General features: G+C 33.9%; 1 protein-coding gene across 1 annotated transcript in view; it reads left to right on the top strand.

The window, feature by feature from the left end:
* Window positions 1-12141: 12141 nt before the first annotated feature.
* Gbeta13F (guanine nucleotide-binding protein subunit beta-1) overlaps window positions 12142-14547 on the top strand; it is a 118883-nt gene continuing 116477 nt past the window's right edge. The window contains exon 1 of the mRNA XM_067267994.1: window positions 12142-12297. The gene's annotated coding sequence lies outside the window, so the exon portion shown is untranslated. The remainder of the gene's footprint in view (window positions 12298-14547) is intronic.

Here is a 14547-nt window from a genome sequence, read left to right as displayed (position 1 = left end):
ACGTACAACAGTGGGAATTCATAGGGCTGCAATTTTTTCAAATTGTAGCCCAATGAGAATAATTAAATTATAACAGTGAGGAAGAAAAAAGAATATTTAGTCACCGATATTATTCAAAAATATTTGAAAGAAAAACTTTGAAAAAGAAAAGGCACATACAAATGGTCCCAAAAGCTAAAACTAAATGACAAATAGGTAACTGAATTAAACAGAAATATCACTTATCCAGATTGCATAGCAGCACTAAAAAGCATGCCAAATAAGAAATCATCAGGACCGGACTGGCTATTTGTAAAATTTTATAAATAATTTTTCGTTCTTATAGGATAATGATATACTAAGATGATCAACAACGCACTGAAAACCGACAAATTGACCAATGACTTTAATCACGAAATAATTACTCCCGTTCCTAAAACCAATAAGAAGAAAGAACAAGTGATAATTACAAACTGGAGATTCATCTCACTATTTAATATTGATTACAAGATCCTCACTAAAGTCTTAGCTGCTAGATTGCAGACCTGCATCCCTCTAATCATTGACGAACACCAAACCTGCAACATCAAAAATCGGTCCATACATTCTAGTATTTTCCTCTCGCAAATCATCTAACCAACCAATGTTACTACACTTGCGGTTTTCTACAAATAGACCTCCACAAAGCCTTCGATAATATTGAACAGATTACCTCTGGCTATCGCCGCTCGGAGCCGTGAAAGTTTCAAAGATATAAGCTAAATACTCAATTTTCAGAAGCCCAGTTTTTGGAAACGCTTGAGAAGTGGGTCCTATTATTTGGACAAGGACCTATTTGTGTTTAAAACTTTTAAGACTTCGCCAAGTTTCGTTCTAATCGGTAACCCGGATGTTTTTTCCTCTCCTTGTTAGCAATAGCAAACATTTTTGAATAATTTTTTAATGACTAATTCCAAATAAGACGTTGGATTACAATGCTCAAACGGTATTTCACATGTTCTGTCATGTCAAAATTTTATTTTAGTGTAATAAAAAAATCAAAGTGGAAAAAGTCAGCCTCAAAGAATTCCCCAAATTTTCTGTCAGTCAATAAAAATCCTGAAATCTGAGCCATTGCACAAAACTGCCTTTGGTTCTCAATGTCACTTTCTACTTTTCTGCCTGAACTTGCCGCCTAACGTCAAGAAATTGTTCAGTGTGTGTTGCACGTGACTCTTACTGAAATAAGCAGACAAGGGATTATCGCTACTTGCTATCGCTAGTATTATATTTTTATCGCCACTTTATTAAAAGTATCGCCAAGTAGCGATTTTGGCGTTATGCAGCGCGTCCCCTCTATATATATAGCCTATATATATATACAGTAGAGCGTCGATAAGTGGAACGTCGGTAAGTGGAATGGCCGGAAAGTGGAACGATTTTCAGTCGGACTGTGTCGTGCTGAATCGAATGTTTTTGATACTAAATTTACTTCTAAAGTATAATTTTCATGTTTTTTATATTCTTTAATATATTTATTTTGTTTGTACAAAATGCAGAAATAATTTTTAACGATACGATAGCCTCGATGATTATTATAAAAATTTTCGTTAGGCTTAAAATCGACGAAAATTCAACACGAAGCGACACGCAACGGAGAAAAATTCAACAGGAAGCGATACGCAACGGAGAAAAATTTGAACATCGGACAGGTTAATGTATTTTTTCGTACAAAGTCGGAAACTGGAACAAATCATTAACTGGAAGGACCCCAGTCCCCAATTGGTTCCACTTATCGACGCTCTACTGTATATATATATATATATATATATTATTTTTTTTTTGATATATTATAGATATATTAATATATATATATATATAAGATTTATTAATAAAAAAGTATTCGTGAACATTTTCGTACCTATAATTAGACCAAATACATTTTTAAAGTTAATTTAGTTGTTTAAGTAAATTATTTACTTATACTGTTATAGACTTGCAACGTGTTCTAAATAAATTTAATTATAAATACCAAAAGCTAAAGTAATACAAATATTAAAAATTCATAATACTTCTTCAATTAAGTAGAAAATGCAATAATTATCAGATTATAAATTCAAATAATTAGAAGAATTTTGTATTAAATAATTGGAAATACAGTATATTAATTGACCGTACTTAAATAAGGTAATTTTTATCCGTATATGAAATTATTAACCTAATTAATTTGCTAGAATATATAATATATGGATTACATATTAAATTATATCGATATGTTAACTATAATCATGTAGCTATACGCTGACACAATGAAGTGACTTTCTTTCAAACACTTGACAGGTTATTCATCTTTATTCAGTTAATTAATCATGCATGCAATTCGAAAAAATAATTGACGTATAAATTCCCAATGTCATCCGTTCGTCCCGTTCGCCTGTCTTTCCGTAATCTCAAGAATGGAGTTAGATAGATGAAAGACGAGACCAGATATAGATCTTAGGGACAGGAGGCCCCGTTGACCATATATGAACTTCCGATGCAAACCAGAATTCACGTTATTTCAATTCAAAAATTTTCCTGAAAGGAGTTAGATAGCTGGTTAACACGACTCCATTGCTAACGGGAAAAGTATGATGTACAGAGGCAAGACACTACTTATTTGAAGTGGAAAACATATATTTTAAAAATATGATTCAAAATTGCAGCCGGGCATTGTGACGATGTCATAATAAACAATTGCTCGTTTTTGTTGCATGTTTCTTTCAGATGTGAACTTTCGGTAACAGCATCGAGAAATCCTAAATTGTTAATAATTTTGCATTCCAGAATTTTATTAATTGTATTGTGCAATTGTGTTATAATTGTATTAAATGAAGGTACGTAAGTTTACTTATTAATTAAATGAAATAAAAGTTTTAACTTTGGTATCCAGAGATGCCTTTCTTTTTGTTTAGAAAACGATATAATCGCTTTTCTAATGTTGAAGACGTTATTATATAGCTTGCTAATATTTAATAAACAATCCTCATTTGAATGCTATCAATTTAAAAGAAATAAAAAACCATGCTAATAATGGTAATGAACGAGTGTCTTCACAACCGTTACTAGGGAGAGCTGATATCGAGCGTTCAAATTAAGAATAGAGTAGCTAGCGTTCAACTCTCCGACGAAGTTGACAATAGAGTTTTACCGCTTACCATATACACACTTTGGGTGAGGGTTTACAAAAACGTTACCTGATACAGAGTTTTTAAATCAAATGGTGTTAAATGTATAGTGAATAAGCTATTGTTTTTTTCCAAATAGCGACAACTTCTCAGATTTGGCTATAACATTCGTTTCTAATTCTCAAAAAACGGAACACAAAAGTGAGAAAAGTTTTCGACATTCAAACAATAGGAGTAGTATTATCTGTAATCCTACACCATGGGGATCGATGCAATGAAAACGGCAAGAGAAGAAATGAACTACTAAAGTGTTTTTAAGCATTTCCAGTAACAACAACAATAATAATAATAATACAGGTATACCTCACCTAACGTCGGTAATTGGTTCCAGGAGATGCGACGTAAGTCGAAAAACGAAGTAAGTCGAATTTACTTGTCTCCGAATTTACTTGTCACTAGGCTAAACCACAAATTACCATTCCCAGTTCTGTATTTTATTTATAAATGCATTTTTAATAATATATGGTTAATAAGAATCTATTTTAAACTTACAAACAAATAAATTTTAATTTTTAATATAGTACAGTAAAAAGTAATCTAATCTAAGACAAGAACACAGAAACACAGATGTTTTCATGTTTCATTCTCTAGGATTTATGATGATTATATTTACATTTATTGTAAATGTACATATGTACATTTTTTAATATGATTTTATGTGCTTTTAACGCTTTTCTAGTGCTATTACGACTTCAATATTTAGTAAATGTAACGAATGTGGCGAACGGATGTAAAGTCGAATAAAATGACTTAAACTTGATTTTTATTTTTCCATATACTTTTTTGACAAACGACGTTTTATCGAGAACGACGTAACTCGAAACGACGTAACTCGAGGTATACCTGTAATAATGTTCTATAATTAGCAATCAGGGGCGGCGCGAGGCAGGTTCAGCGCATTCACCGGAACCCGGCCTCCCGTTTTGAAAGGCCCCGCGGTCTTCGAAAACTCATCAGACATTTTGCAGGGCCTCCTGTTCAGTAGATTCGGGTGTGTGTAAAAAATGCAATCGCATAATCCACTAATCGATGACAACTTGTTGCACACTGACATTAGTGCAAGATTTTCTCTTCCGTCTTTGCATTAAAATATATCATTGAAGCGTGTTGAAGACGTTGACATCAAATGTTGACATCAAACATTGGCACGTCTGCAACACGGGTGCGAAGAACATTAGGTGTTTACCGATTTACATCTCTGGTTAATCTTTCAATAGAAAGCGAAGTAGCAAACTCAATCAATTTTGATGATGTAATCAAAGATTTTGCGGCGAATAAAACGAGAAAAATTATGTAATATTCATCTTACAAAAAATATATGTAACGTCCTTTGTACTTATAATAAATAACTGCTTATTGTGAAATTTAAGTATAGGAATTAAATGTGTATTCTGGCTCCGCAAAACTTTTGAACCAGGCCCCGCAAAAGGTCATGCCGGCCCTTTTAGCAATAAAACAACAGAGACAAAAGGCTACAGGACATATTAAAAAGCACTTTACAGTGGTGCCTCGTATAACGTACGCAGCGCCGGATTAAGCCTCTAGCGGGCCCTAGACAAAATTTAAATTGGGGCCCTATTTAAATAAGTTGCTTCTAAATAAATCTTATATAATGTGACATTAGCGTAGCTAGCATGGGTGACACCCGGTGCAGATATCGTGGTGTTACCCCAAGTCACACCGTAGTGTCACCCTTTTAAACTGTTTTATAAAACACTATTGAATTGTAATAACTTCGCACTCGAGCAACTTGAACGCTACATCGAATATGCGATGTCGCGACGTATAAGTTTAGATTTAGAAAACAAATCATACCCATCCATACATCAGTACTACCACGAGAGGCGGCCCTAGGAATCTCGAGAGATCTCATGGGAGAGATTACTTCTGACACACGGATGGCTGTTTTTTTTTTTTTTTTTTTTAGGCAATGGCTAATAAAGCCGGGCCCCTCCGAATTACGGGCCCTAGACATTTGCCTACTTTGCCTATTCGATAATCCGGCCCTGAACGTACGCCTCGAATAACGGACGCTGCGAACAACGGACTTTCTGTTTGGCCGTTACGTGACTCGAGCAACGGACTGGCTGCGAACAACGGACTTTCCGGCATAATTGGCGACTGCTCCATGGGTGCGTTAGTGTTTTCCTAACATACTAAACAAACGTAACCGGAGACGTAGTAGCGGAGCTCTGCGTCTCCGCTGCTACGTGAGTGCGCTGCTGTTTGTAGGCATTTAGGAACGACAGTGAAAGAAAGATGGCAGCGCTCGCACTATCGATAGTATCGTGATGGAGGAATCTATAATTCTAAAATATGAGCTTTTAAAGGCAAAAGAAGAGTCCCAATTGTAAAATTTAACCATAAAATGGATTATTTGTTGAAAGAGCATTCAAAATAGCCACGAAAAAAATTAGAATGCCGGCTACCATTCGAAAAAAATTCGTAAAGACACTTACATCACCGCGTGCACTAACTTGCGCTTTCACAATTTTTAAATTTTCATTCATAAAACCACATAATGGACCCGGAAACGAAACTATCTGAGCCACGGAAGACGCCATGTTGCTTTTTACCGTAAACTACTGCTACAAGCGGCCGTTTTTGCCGTTCGACGGCGCGCACTCCCACCAGAATTTAGGAACGTGTTCCGCAGGAATTTTTAAACGGATGTCGCTCGCGCAGAGTTACGCGGAGGAATAAAAGAACGCATCCCATGTTCATTTTTTTATGATACAGTACGGTTATTTTATGCTGCGGAACGAATTAGATGTTTTAACATGTATTTCTATGGGAAAATGCGTTTCGTATAACGGACGTTTCACTTAACGGACGTGCACCTGGATCCGATTAAGTACGTTATATGAGGCACCACTGTATTTTTTTTACATTTCCTACCTATACCTCAAAAAAGCATGAATGGGACGAAATTGAGAACATTTTAAAATTCTACAAACGCACTTTTTAAAGTTTTATCATTTAATGATTTTTTCTTTGCAATATATATCAAAATTGAATATAGAGTCTTGTACTTAAATGTTTAAAGTACAAAAAAGCATTTTTATTTGTCTAAAAATCTAAAGATTTTTTAATAACTATGAAAAAAAAACGTAAGGAGAACATTATTCGGGCCCTTTACCCTATGGTTTGTAACAAAGTCTCGTCCCGCACAATATGGCGATCGTTCTGCCTGACTGTGACCTTTGTTGTTTTCAAACTATCAATGAAAATGTTTCCACCATGGCTTCTTCAGTTATGTATAACTCTAGGAGCCGAGCTGTTCAGTAAGATTTTGGATTGAACATGGATGCGTCCGTCAGCATATTTATTTAGTCACCCTAGGCGACACGCTCTACGACTAGTTACGTCACAGTTCGCACGATCTTAACCTGGTCTACAACTCTGAACGTATTCATGTACTGTACAAACATAGCCGGGTTCAAGAAATTTCATGTTATGACATGTAAGAATTCGTATTTGCTATTTGATCGAGGATATGCGTTAGGTAATTTCGGAGGTGGGTATGTGCAACAGCGCTATGGGACATTAGAGGAAATGAGATGATAATTGAAAACTATAAAGTAGTGTTACGTAATTTATGGACCACCGCTATAGAAGTGATACGAATTCATCAGTGGCGTGCCGTCATTGGAAGCGGTGGAAGCGCCGCTTCCACCGCTTCCAATGTCCTTCCCTTGTAGTTTCTAAAATATAAATTTTCATATTTTAACGTACTTTGAATTAATTAAATTGCTATTTATGTTATGATGGTCTTGATAGGCAGAGGATTAAGCCTCTAGCAGCCAGAGGGCATTTGCGCATGCGCTTTACAGAGCACCAACCTCGCCCGGTTTAGCTGGTGAAAGCTACACACGTGTAACGCTTCCAACGATTCTATCCCTTAGCCACTGGCAGGGAGTTATCTCACTAAGTGAATTGTTTAAGATTTTAAAAAGTAAAGAGTATTCAATGTTATTTTTATGTACGTTTTTTGCAAAGTTATATTTGATTATAATTTTTTTTTAATTATACTGTAATTATTGACAGATTTTCAGAAATAAAATCTTTAGAATTTTTATCACCTTTACATATTAATAATTTTAATATTATGAAAAACAATTTTTCCAAGCGTGTTTTAATTCTTTAAATTAAGTAAATTTTATGGGAAATGTTTTGATTTATCTAAATTACGTAGCGAATCGCAATATTTATATTCGTGTCCGGACTATATTGACAAGTAACCCTTAAACATTAAACATATTATAATTAATGACGATCCGAACAAAGACGTACTAAAAGAATTATATGATTTAATATCATTAATATTTACGGTACCATCTACCGGTGGGTCTGCTGAGCGCAGTTTTACGACCACGAAGCAAATTCATAAATTTATACATTGGCCAGGAACACTCACTCGGTCAGAGGAAAAATTGTCGTCGCTAGCGTTGCTTTTGATAGAAAAAGAGCTTTTAAATACGTTGATGGAGTCGACGACCAGCGACTTTTATGATAAAGTAATTAACGACTTGGCGGAAAAAATCGCCGAATAGAGTTAGTTTATAAAAAATTAAAAAAACAAGTTTATCTATCATTGTTTGTATCATATGAATTTGTATTATGTATGTATTATTTGTATTTTAGAACTAAAATACAAAAATTGTTTATTTTTGTCATTTTCAGTATTTGTTTAAAACTTTTATGAAAATGTCATGTACCGGACAGGTCTGACCCGTCACGAAAGACGCGAAAAAACGGTTAATTTAGAGAAAAATTTATTAGTTTAAAAACATAGGTAAAAGTCGTTTGTAGTCGGACATCCATTGTTTATATCAAACTGCCAGGCAGAAACCATAAATCGCGGAAGGAAGTCGTCCTATGATTGGTGGAAGATCGAATTCGTCTTCGATTTTGACTTTTCTCCCGCTCCAGGTAAGAGTCTCGTTACGTTTAGTAACCAGGGACCAACCACTCGGGAAACGTGATTGAGAGAGAACGACCAATCAAATGGACGAAAGAAAGGAGATTGATATAATCCCCGACAATCGAGGACACCTGGCACTCGGTTAAGATTAAATTAATTAGCCTAATAAATATGGCTATAATAAATTGGAGGGCTTATCACATCAGGAACTGACTGGAGCAAAATAAACTAAATTTTTACAAAAAATAGCCTTTAATTAACCACAATCAAATTTTTAATAGAATGCATTTCGGGCACAAAAACTTATTAGCTTACATACATCCATACAGTATAAACACAAATATCTATCAAGACCATCATAACATAAATAGCAATTCCAGACTAATACATTCTGGAATTGGCTGATCAGGAGTTTTTGTGTGAAGGAGTTTCCAAATAATTTACGGTGTCTCCGTGTTCTATAGTTGGCCACGTGATTATATCGTTGGATGAAAAGTCCATTTGTTTCATTTCTTATGGATCCAATTCAATAAAAGAAGTTTTCTCTTTATATTTTATCGAATCATTGCCTTTTAAATCGGCTGCAAAGCCAGTAAAATTCCTTTCTTCCACGTTGACGTAATAAAGGGATCAAGCAAGGTAACGTGAAATCAGCAACCAATATGGTGCCTGTATATGTGAGCGGAGTCATGTGACGTCACGTGCACCCCCTCTATATGGTAGAGACATTGAGCCTATCTTATAACTATTTTGCGTAAATTTTACACGTGAACAATTCCTAAACGATTGAAATTGGGGGAAAACTGTTGCTTTTATTGTTTTTCTGAGTTTAACTGATATATGACATGATCCCCTCCCCATTTGAAAATTGTGAGCTGCATTGACGATGGCGCCCGCCAGCTACACCTTCACTTCCATACAGGTTTATTCCATCTTTGCACGTGAAAACACAATCTCGTCAACCCTGCTCGAAATTACAGGGTGTTTCTAGATATTTGCCTCACTGTATTGTGTTGCTTTTTAACCACCAAAATTTAATTGAATCAATTCCCGTAATACACAAATTCTTCCTGCAAAATTCCTAACATTTTCGACAATAAGCACAAAAGTTATTAGACTTCAAACTGGGTGAATCGTGCAACACACACACTAACATCCATACATACAGAACCCCCCCGAACTTCTTCGCATTTCTCGTGATTTTAAGGTACCCGAGTCCAAAATGTAAAAATCTTGGAGGTTCATTCTTTGACCGATCGCCGTACTTTCTCGCTGCTATGTGTAACAGCCGAGAAAGTAAAAATACTTTTTCCCTCTCTCGAATGATATATATTTTATTAAAATGTAAGATTCGCACGAGAAAATCCTCCCTTGTTCGTTCCACGTGCAAAACAACGTGTTTCAAGATGATAAAAACGAAGATTTCTCTGTAAAATAATTAATTCTTTGTGGTTACCATTAAGACAATGACAAGAAAATATCAATAATATGTTTATAAAAAGTGAATGTTTATCTTTAACTTATGAATTTATGTAAATTTAAAACAGAATAAGTAAAAAGTTGCAATGGAGAATGTTATTGCTAGAACGAATTTACAAATTGTCTGCAATAATTTAATTCATTAATTATACATTAATATAATTGTAAAGAATTTGATTTATAAACTGCAAAAATTTCTGTGAAAATATCAATATACCGATTGACGAAACAATAAACAATCGACAATACAAATAATAATAATGTAATATAATAATCGGGCGTCTTATTTGTTTGACTTCATTTAATGCGGAGAGACGCGTATTTCGTCTCTCCGGACTAAATGGGGGCAAAAACCCAAATCCTCCTAGCCTTACCTCCTCAGCGGCCGGATGCCCGAGCGGTCAAGGTTAGCAGCCTGCCGCCCTGGGGGACCCGGGATCGAATCCGGACGGGTCGAAAAATCCCCAGGAATTTTTCGGGGGGTGGTCCGTCCGGATATGTCGGTCCTCGTCCCTCACCACCCGGCCGCCCCATTGTGGGCCTGGCCGAACCCATAATGGGCTTGCTGTAAGAGGCCCTCTTAGTGTCCACTGGGCGGAAAGAGTTACAAAAAACAAAAAAAAAAAAAAAACCACTCTTTTACAGATGTTCAGTCTTTGGTCCTCGGAGTCCTTCCAGAATATTCTAAATGTCTGTGTGTAAACAAGCATCAAGCAAACTCGAAGCATTTTCTAGACATCCTTGACACTTTCTATCTTTTTACGCTCTCTTTGAGCGGCAAAGGGCCTAAAACCAGAAAAAAAAGCATTTTAACGTTCCATAACCAAAACGCCGTGTGTCAACGCGCAAAAAAAAAGAAGAAAAAATACAATTTCTCATCTATTGTGCCAATCTGTAACCCGTGCCACTTTGGACTTAGACCGTGTCCCCGACGCCAACAGAGGAAGTCTCCCCGTGCCCTACAGACTTGTCAACGCCACTGTCCAGGGGCCACCTTCGATCGACCATCGAAGAACCACATCGACGCCCAGGATGTCCGAACGGCTGATTGTCCTAAAGCAAACTATTCTGTATATAGTATATGTTTATTTTATGTTTTTTTTTGTCGGTTTTTGTCAGGTACGTCTCTTCCGCCACCACGCACGTACGAATGGACCCTAGGCCATCACTGACGCGCAATTAACTGATTGCCCCTGGAAGTCGGCTTCTTACAGAAACACAGCTTTCCTTTTTTTTTTTTTGTAACTCTTTCCACCCAGTGGGCTCTAAGAGGGCCTCTTACAGCAAGCCCATTATGGGTTCGGCCAGGCCCACAATGGGGCGGCCGGGTGGTGAGGGACGGGGACCGACATATCCGGACGGACCACCCCCCAAAAAATTCCTGGGGATTTTTCGACCCGTCCGGATTCGATCCCGGGTGCCCCAGGGCGGCAGGCTGCTAACCTTGACCGCTCGGCCATCCGGCCGCTAACATAGCTTCCCTATCGTCAAATGTCACGGCACGCCACTGGAATTCATGAAAAGTATTTGAAATCACTTGAATTAGCAAATTATAAAAAAATTATTATAATTGTTTTATTCGATTAATTTTATTATTACTTTTTTATAACTTTCCTAAATAAGAACCAGTAACAAGTTCTAAACATCAAACATTTCATAATTTATTAAAATTTTATATATAATCCTATATAACCACGGTGGCCAAACTGTGGCTCTTGAGCCACATGCGGCTCTTTTCTAGTATACTTGTGGCTCACTGCAAGATACTTAAATTTATACCAAATTTGTTTTTATTTTAATTTTGCTTTTATTATTTTTTATGTATGATTCCTGGATAATATAAAATAAATAATATATTGTTTGAAATAAAAAAGTCAAAATATGGCAACGTTATACATTATTTATTGAAAAATAAATGTAATATTTATTAAATATCATAATACGTAAAAACATTAATAGAAAAAAATAATTATAATGCTTATTTATCCAAATCAACATTAAAAATGAATATATAATGAATAACAATTTCTATAACGTTAATAGTTTTGAAATTTATATTTCCTTATTGACAATTGAAACTAGGAAACGTTTTAGCATTTTTTGGTTTTTAAATTTAGATTATGCTACTTAATACGGCAATTATAATTTATTTATTATTAAAAAAATTATATTGTATTATAAAACATAATATAAAATGAAATAATAGCTAAAGTGTTGTTTTTTTATAAATATTTAAATGAATTGCTGTGGAAAAATATGTATATATGTATATGCGGCTCTTCAACGAATTCTGTTTTCAATATATGGCTCAAGTTCTAAAGAGTTTGGCCACCCCTGCTATATAACTATATAACGTTAAACAATTGTGCCATCTATGGAATAATTTTATAAATACATTTTCCTTCTATTCAATAACGCAATCAATTATTATTATTCTGAAATATAAAGGAAAAAATTATTTATATAGAGTTTCACGATTAAAATTATTAATTTAATAAACGAAACATTAAAAAAATATAAAAATGTAGAAAAATATTAATAAAAAGGCGATATTGTATATTCATTAAGCAAGTGGCGATTGGTGGGTGGCGAATGAATTTGTTTTCGGGTCGACGACGGTCGTTTGGCGTTTAGGGTTAGGTCGTCGTAAAGAAAATATCCATCGTTTGATAACGAAGAAGATAAAACGATTTTAAACAGCATAATTTGGTAAGTAAGAAGTTAAAATATATCCTTGATTAATTTCGATACGAAATATTTCGAGATATTTATATAATTAATAATTCTTTCAATGGATTTTATTTGAATTGACGTCAGAATTTTTATTTTTAGACGTCATCGATACCTTACTCTAAATAATCGTTCTTTTTATATTAATAATAATAAAAGTTTATAAAGGCTCGAAACGCATTTAAGCATTATAAATGATCACATTGAGTAATTTTCTGTAAATTATTCCAGACTGGTGTATTTTTGCTGGATTTGTTATTGTTTGAATGAGGGCGCGGTCCAGGTTTCGTCTATTTGTAGTGCAATTACGATTATTTCGACATCTTTTTAATGAAATGCAATTATTATATGCATTTAATCTATTTACTTTAAAAAATGGTATAATTAGTATTTTTCTGTTTTATTGTTTGCTGTTTTTAATACACATGTATATCTGAAGATCACTGTGATGTATCACTTACAAGAATAAATTGAATAACCCAGATATATTGCCTGTAATGTGATACAGTAGTAGTATTAATATAATGATCAGTACAATAACAGTGATGTATTGATGAATTAGTATTAATATAATATGCATTTATCAGTACATTAATAATAACTTACTATACTACAGATTTTAACCTAATGATCAATACAATAACAGTGATGTATTGAAATATCAGAATTAGTGTGAGTCTATATCACTCATTACTAATAACCTGTACATATGTAAGAGATTCTTGTACATGTTTTATTTTTTTAATACAATAATATTTAAATGTCTTAATGAAGTGCAATTATTATAAACTGGATTATAAATGATTTAGTTGATGTCTTTATAATATAAAATTTTGTAAGTTTTAGATTTTAGTAGTTTGTCTTTTATGGTCCCTTACACAAATTTGAATAATTGATATTGAAATTAAATAGATATACTACCTGTTATGTGATATTGAAAATTGCTTTGAAATATTGGTCAATGATATCTTACAAGTTCAATACCTTTATTATTCCAGAAACTGTATACATGTTCAAATAAACAGTTGAATGTTTTTGGCCTTCTGAAAGATCTTCTTTAGGTAGAGTATTGCTTGCTTTGGAACATTCATTAAAACTACAGTTTTAATTCAGAAGTGTTATTTTCAAATTTAGTTAAATTTCAAATCTTTAATAGCTGAAGGCTAGTTAAAAATTACAAATGAAATTAACATATACTCTTTTAAAACATTTAGCTTGTGTAAAAACTAATAATACACAATAAATTGTATGGAAAGAAACATTAAAATATTTGCTGTACATCATATTTTTATAGACTAATGTGTTCTGGCTTAAGTTATTATTTTGCCAATTTCTGACTCCATCACCTCCACTCATTAATTTTACTTAGGTTGTATAAAGAATATCCAGGCTTATGATAACGTGTCTGCATCTTTGTGATTGGCATATCCTGTTTGTTATTGCTTTATTGATTTCTAAAAGTTTTTATATGATTTGTTTTAAAGGAAGCAATTTTTCCCAATTCACATTTTGTAATTGAGCTTCAATATCTGGTTCTGTAGCAAACATTGTTAAAATAATTATTGTCTTGTTTTTTCAATTGTATATCTGTGTTTCTTCAATCTGCTGTTCAGAGATATGTTAGTGGATTGAATATACTGCAAAGTGCAGCCTACTTTCCCATCTTAAATGAGGTTATAGCATATATCTGTATTATCCTTGTCAATCCACTGAAGCTTACAGATGGACAAATAGTTTTAGTTGTCAGATGTCAGGATGACATTTATTATTGGAAGTATGAATGCTGATTTTTCTGACTGATACAGGGTTCCTAGCCACTTGAAAAGTCAGGGATTTTCTTTAGTGTTTGGAAAAAGTTAAGAAAAGTCAGGAAATTTGTCTCCTTGGCTGCCTGTACAAAATGTATCAAAAATTATTGCACACAAAATGAAATCATAATTTATGAACTTAAATTATTATTACATAGTTTGGAAATTTCAAATTAAATCATAGATATAATTAAATAGGCCTACCATACAATTTACCATGTAACACCCAAACTAACAAGTTAACATAAAAATATTCTAGATTAAAAGAATGCTTTAATCAAGTGTTATCATTATAGGATAGCATAGCTTAAATAATTATAAACTTGATACAATATATTGATTAATTGAAATCAAATTGAAGTCAGTGCCATGAATTTTTAGCACAGACAGTAATTAATGGAATTTTTGACATCCAAAAATG

Source organism: Centruroides vittatus, unplaced genomic scaffold (genome assembly GCF_030686945.1).
Source record: "Centruroides vittatus isolate TY-2023 unplaced genomic scaffold, ASM3068694v2 contig_3127, whole genome shotgun sequence".
In the NCBI taxonomy this organism is placed as follows: Eukaryota; Metazoa; Arthropoda; class Arachnida; order Scorpiones; family Buthidae; genus Centruroides; species Centruroides vittatus.
Note: the sequence above shows the minus strand (reverse complement) of the source record. Positions and strands in the feature narration are given on the sequence as shown.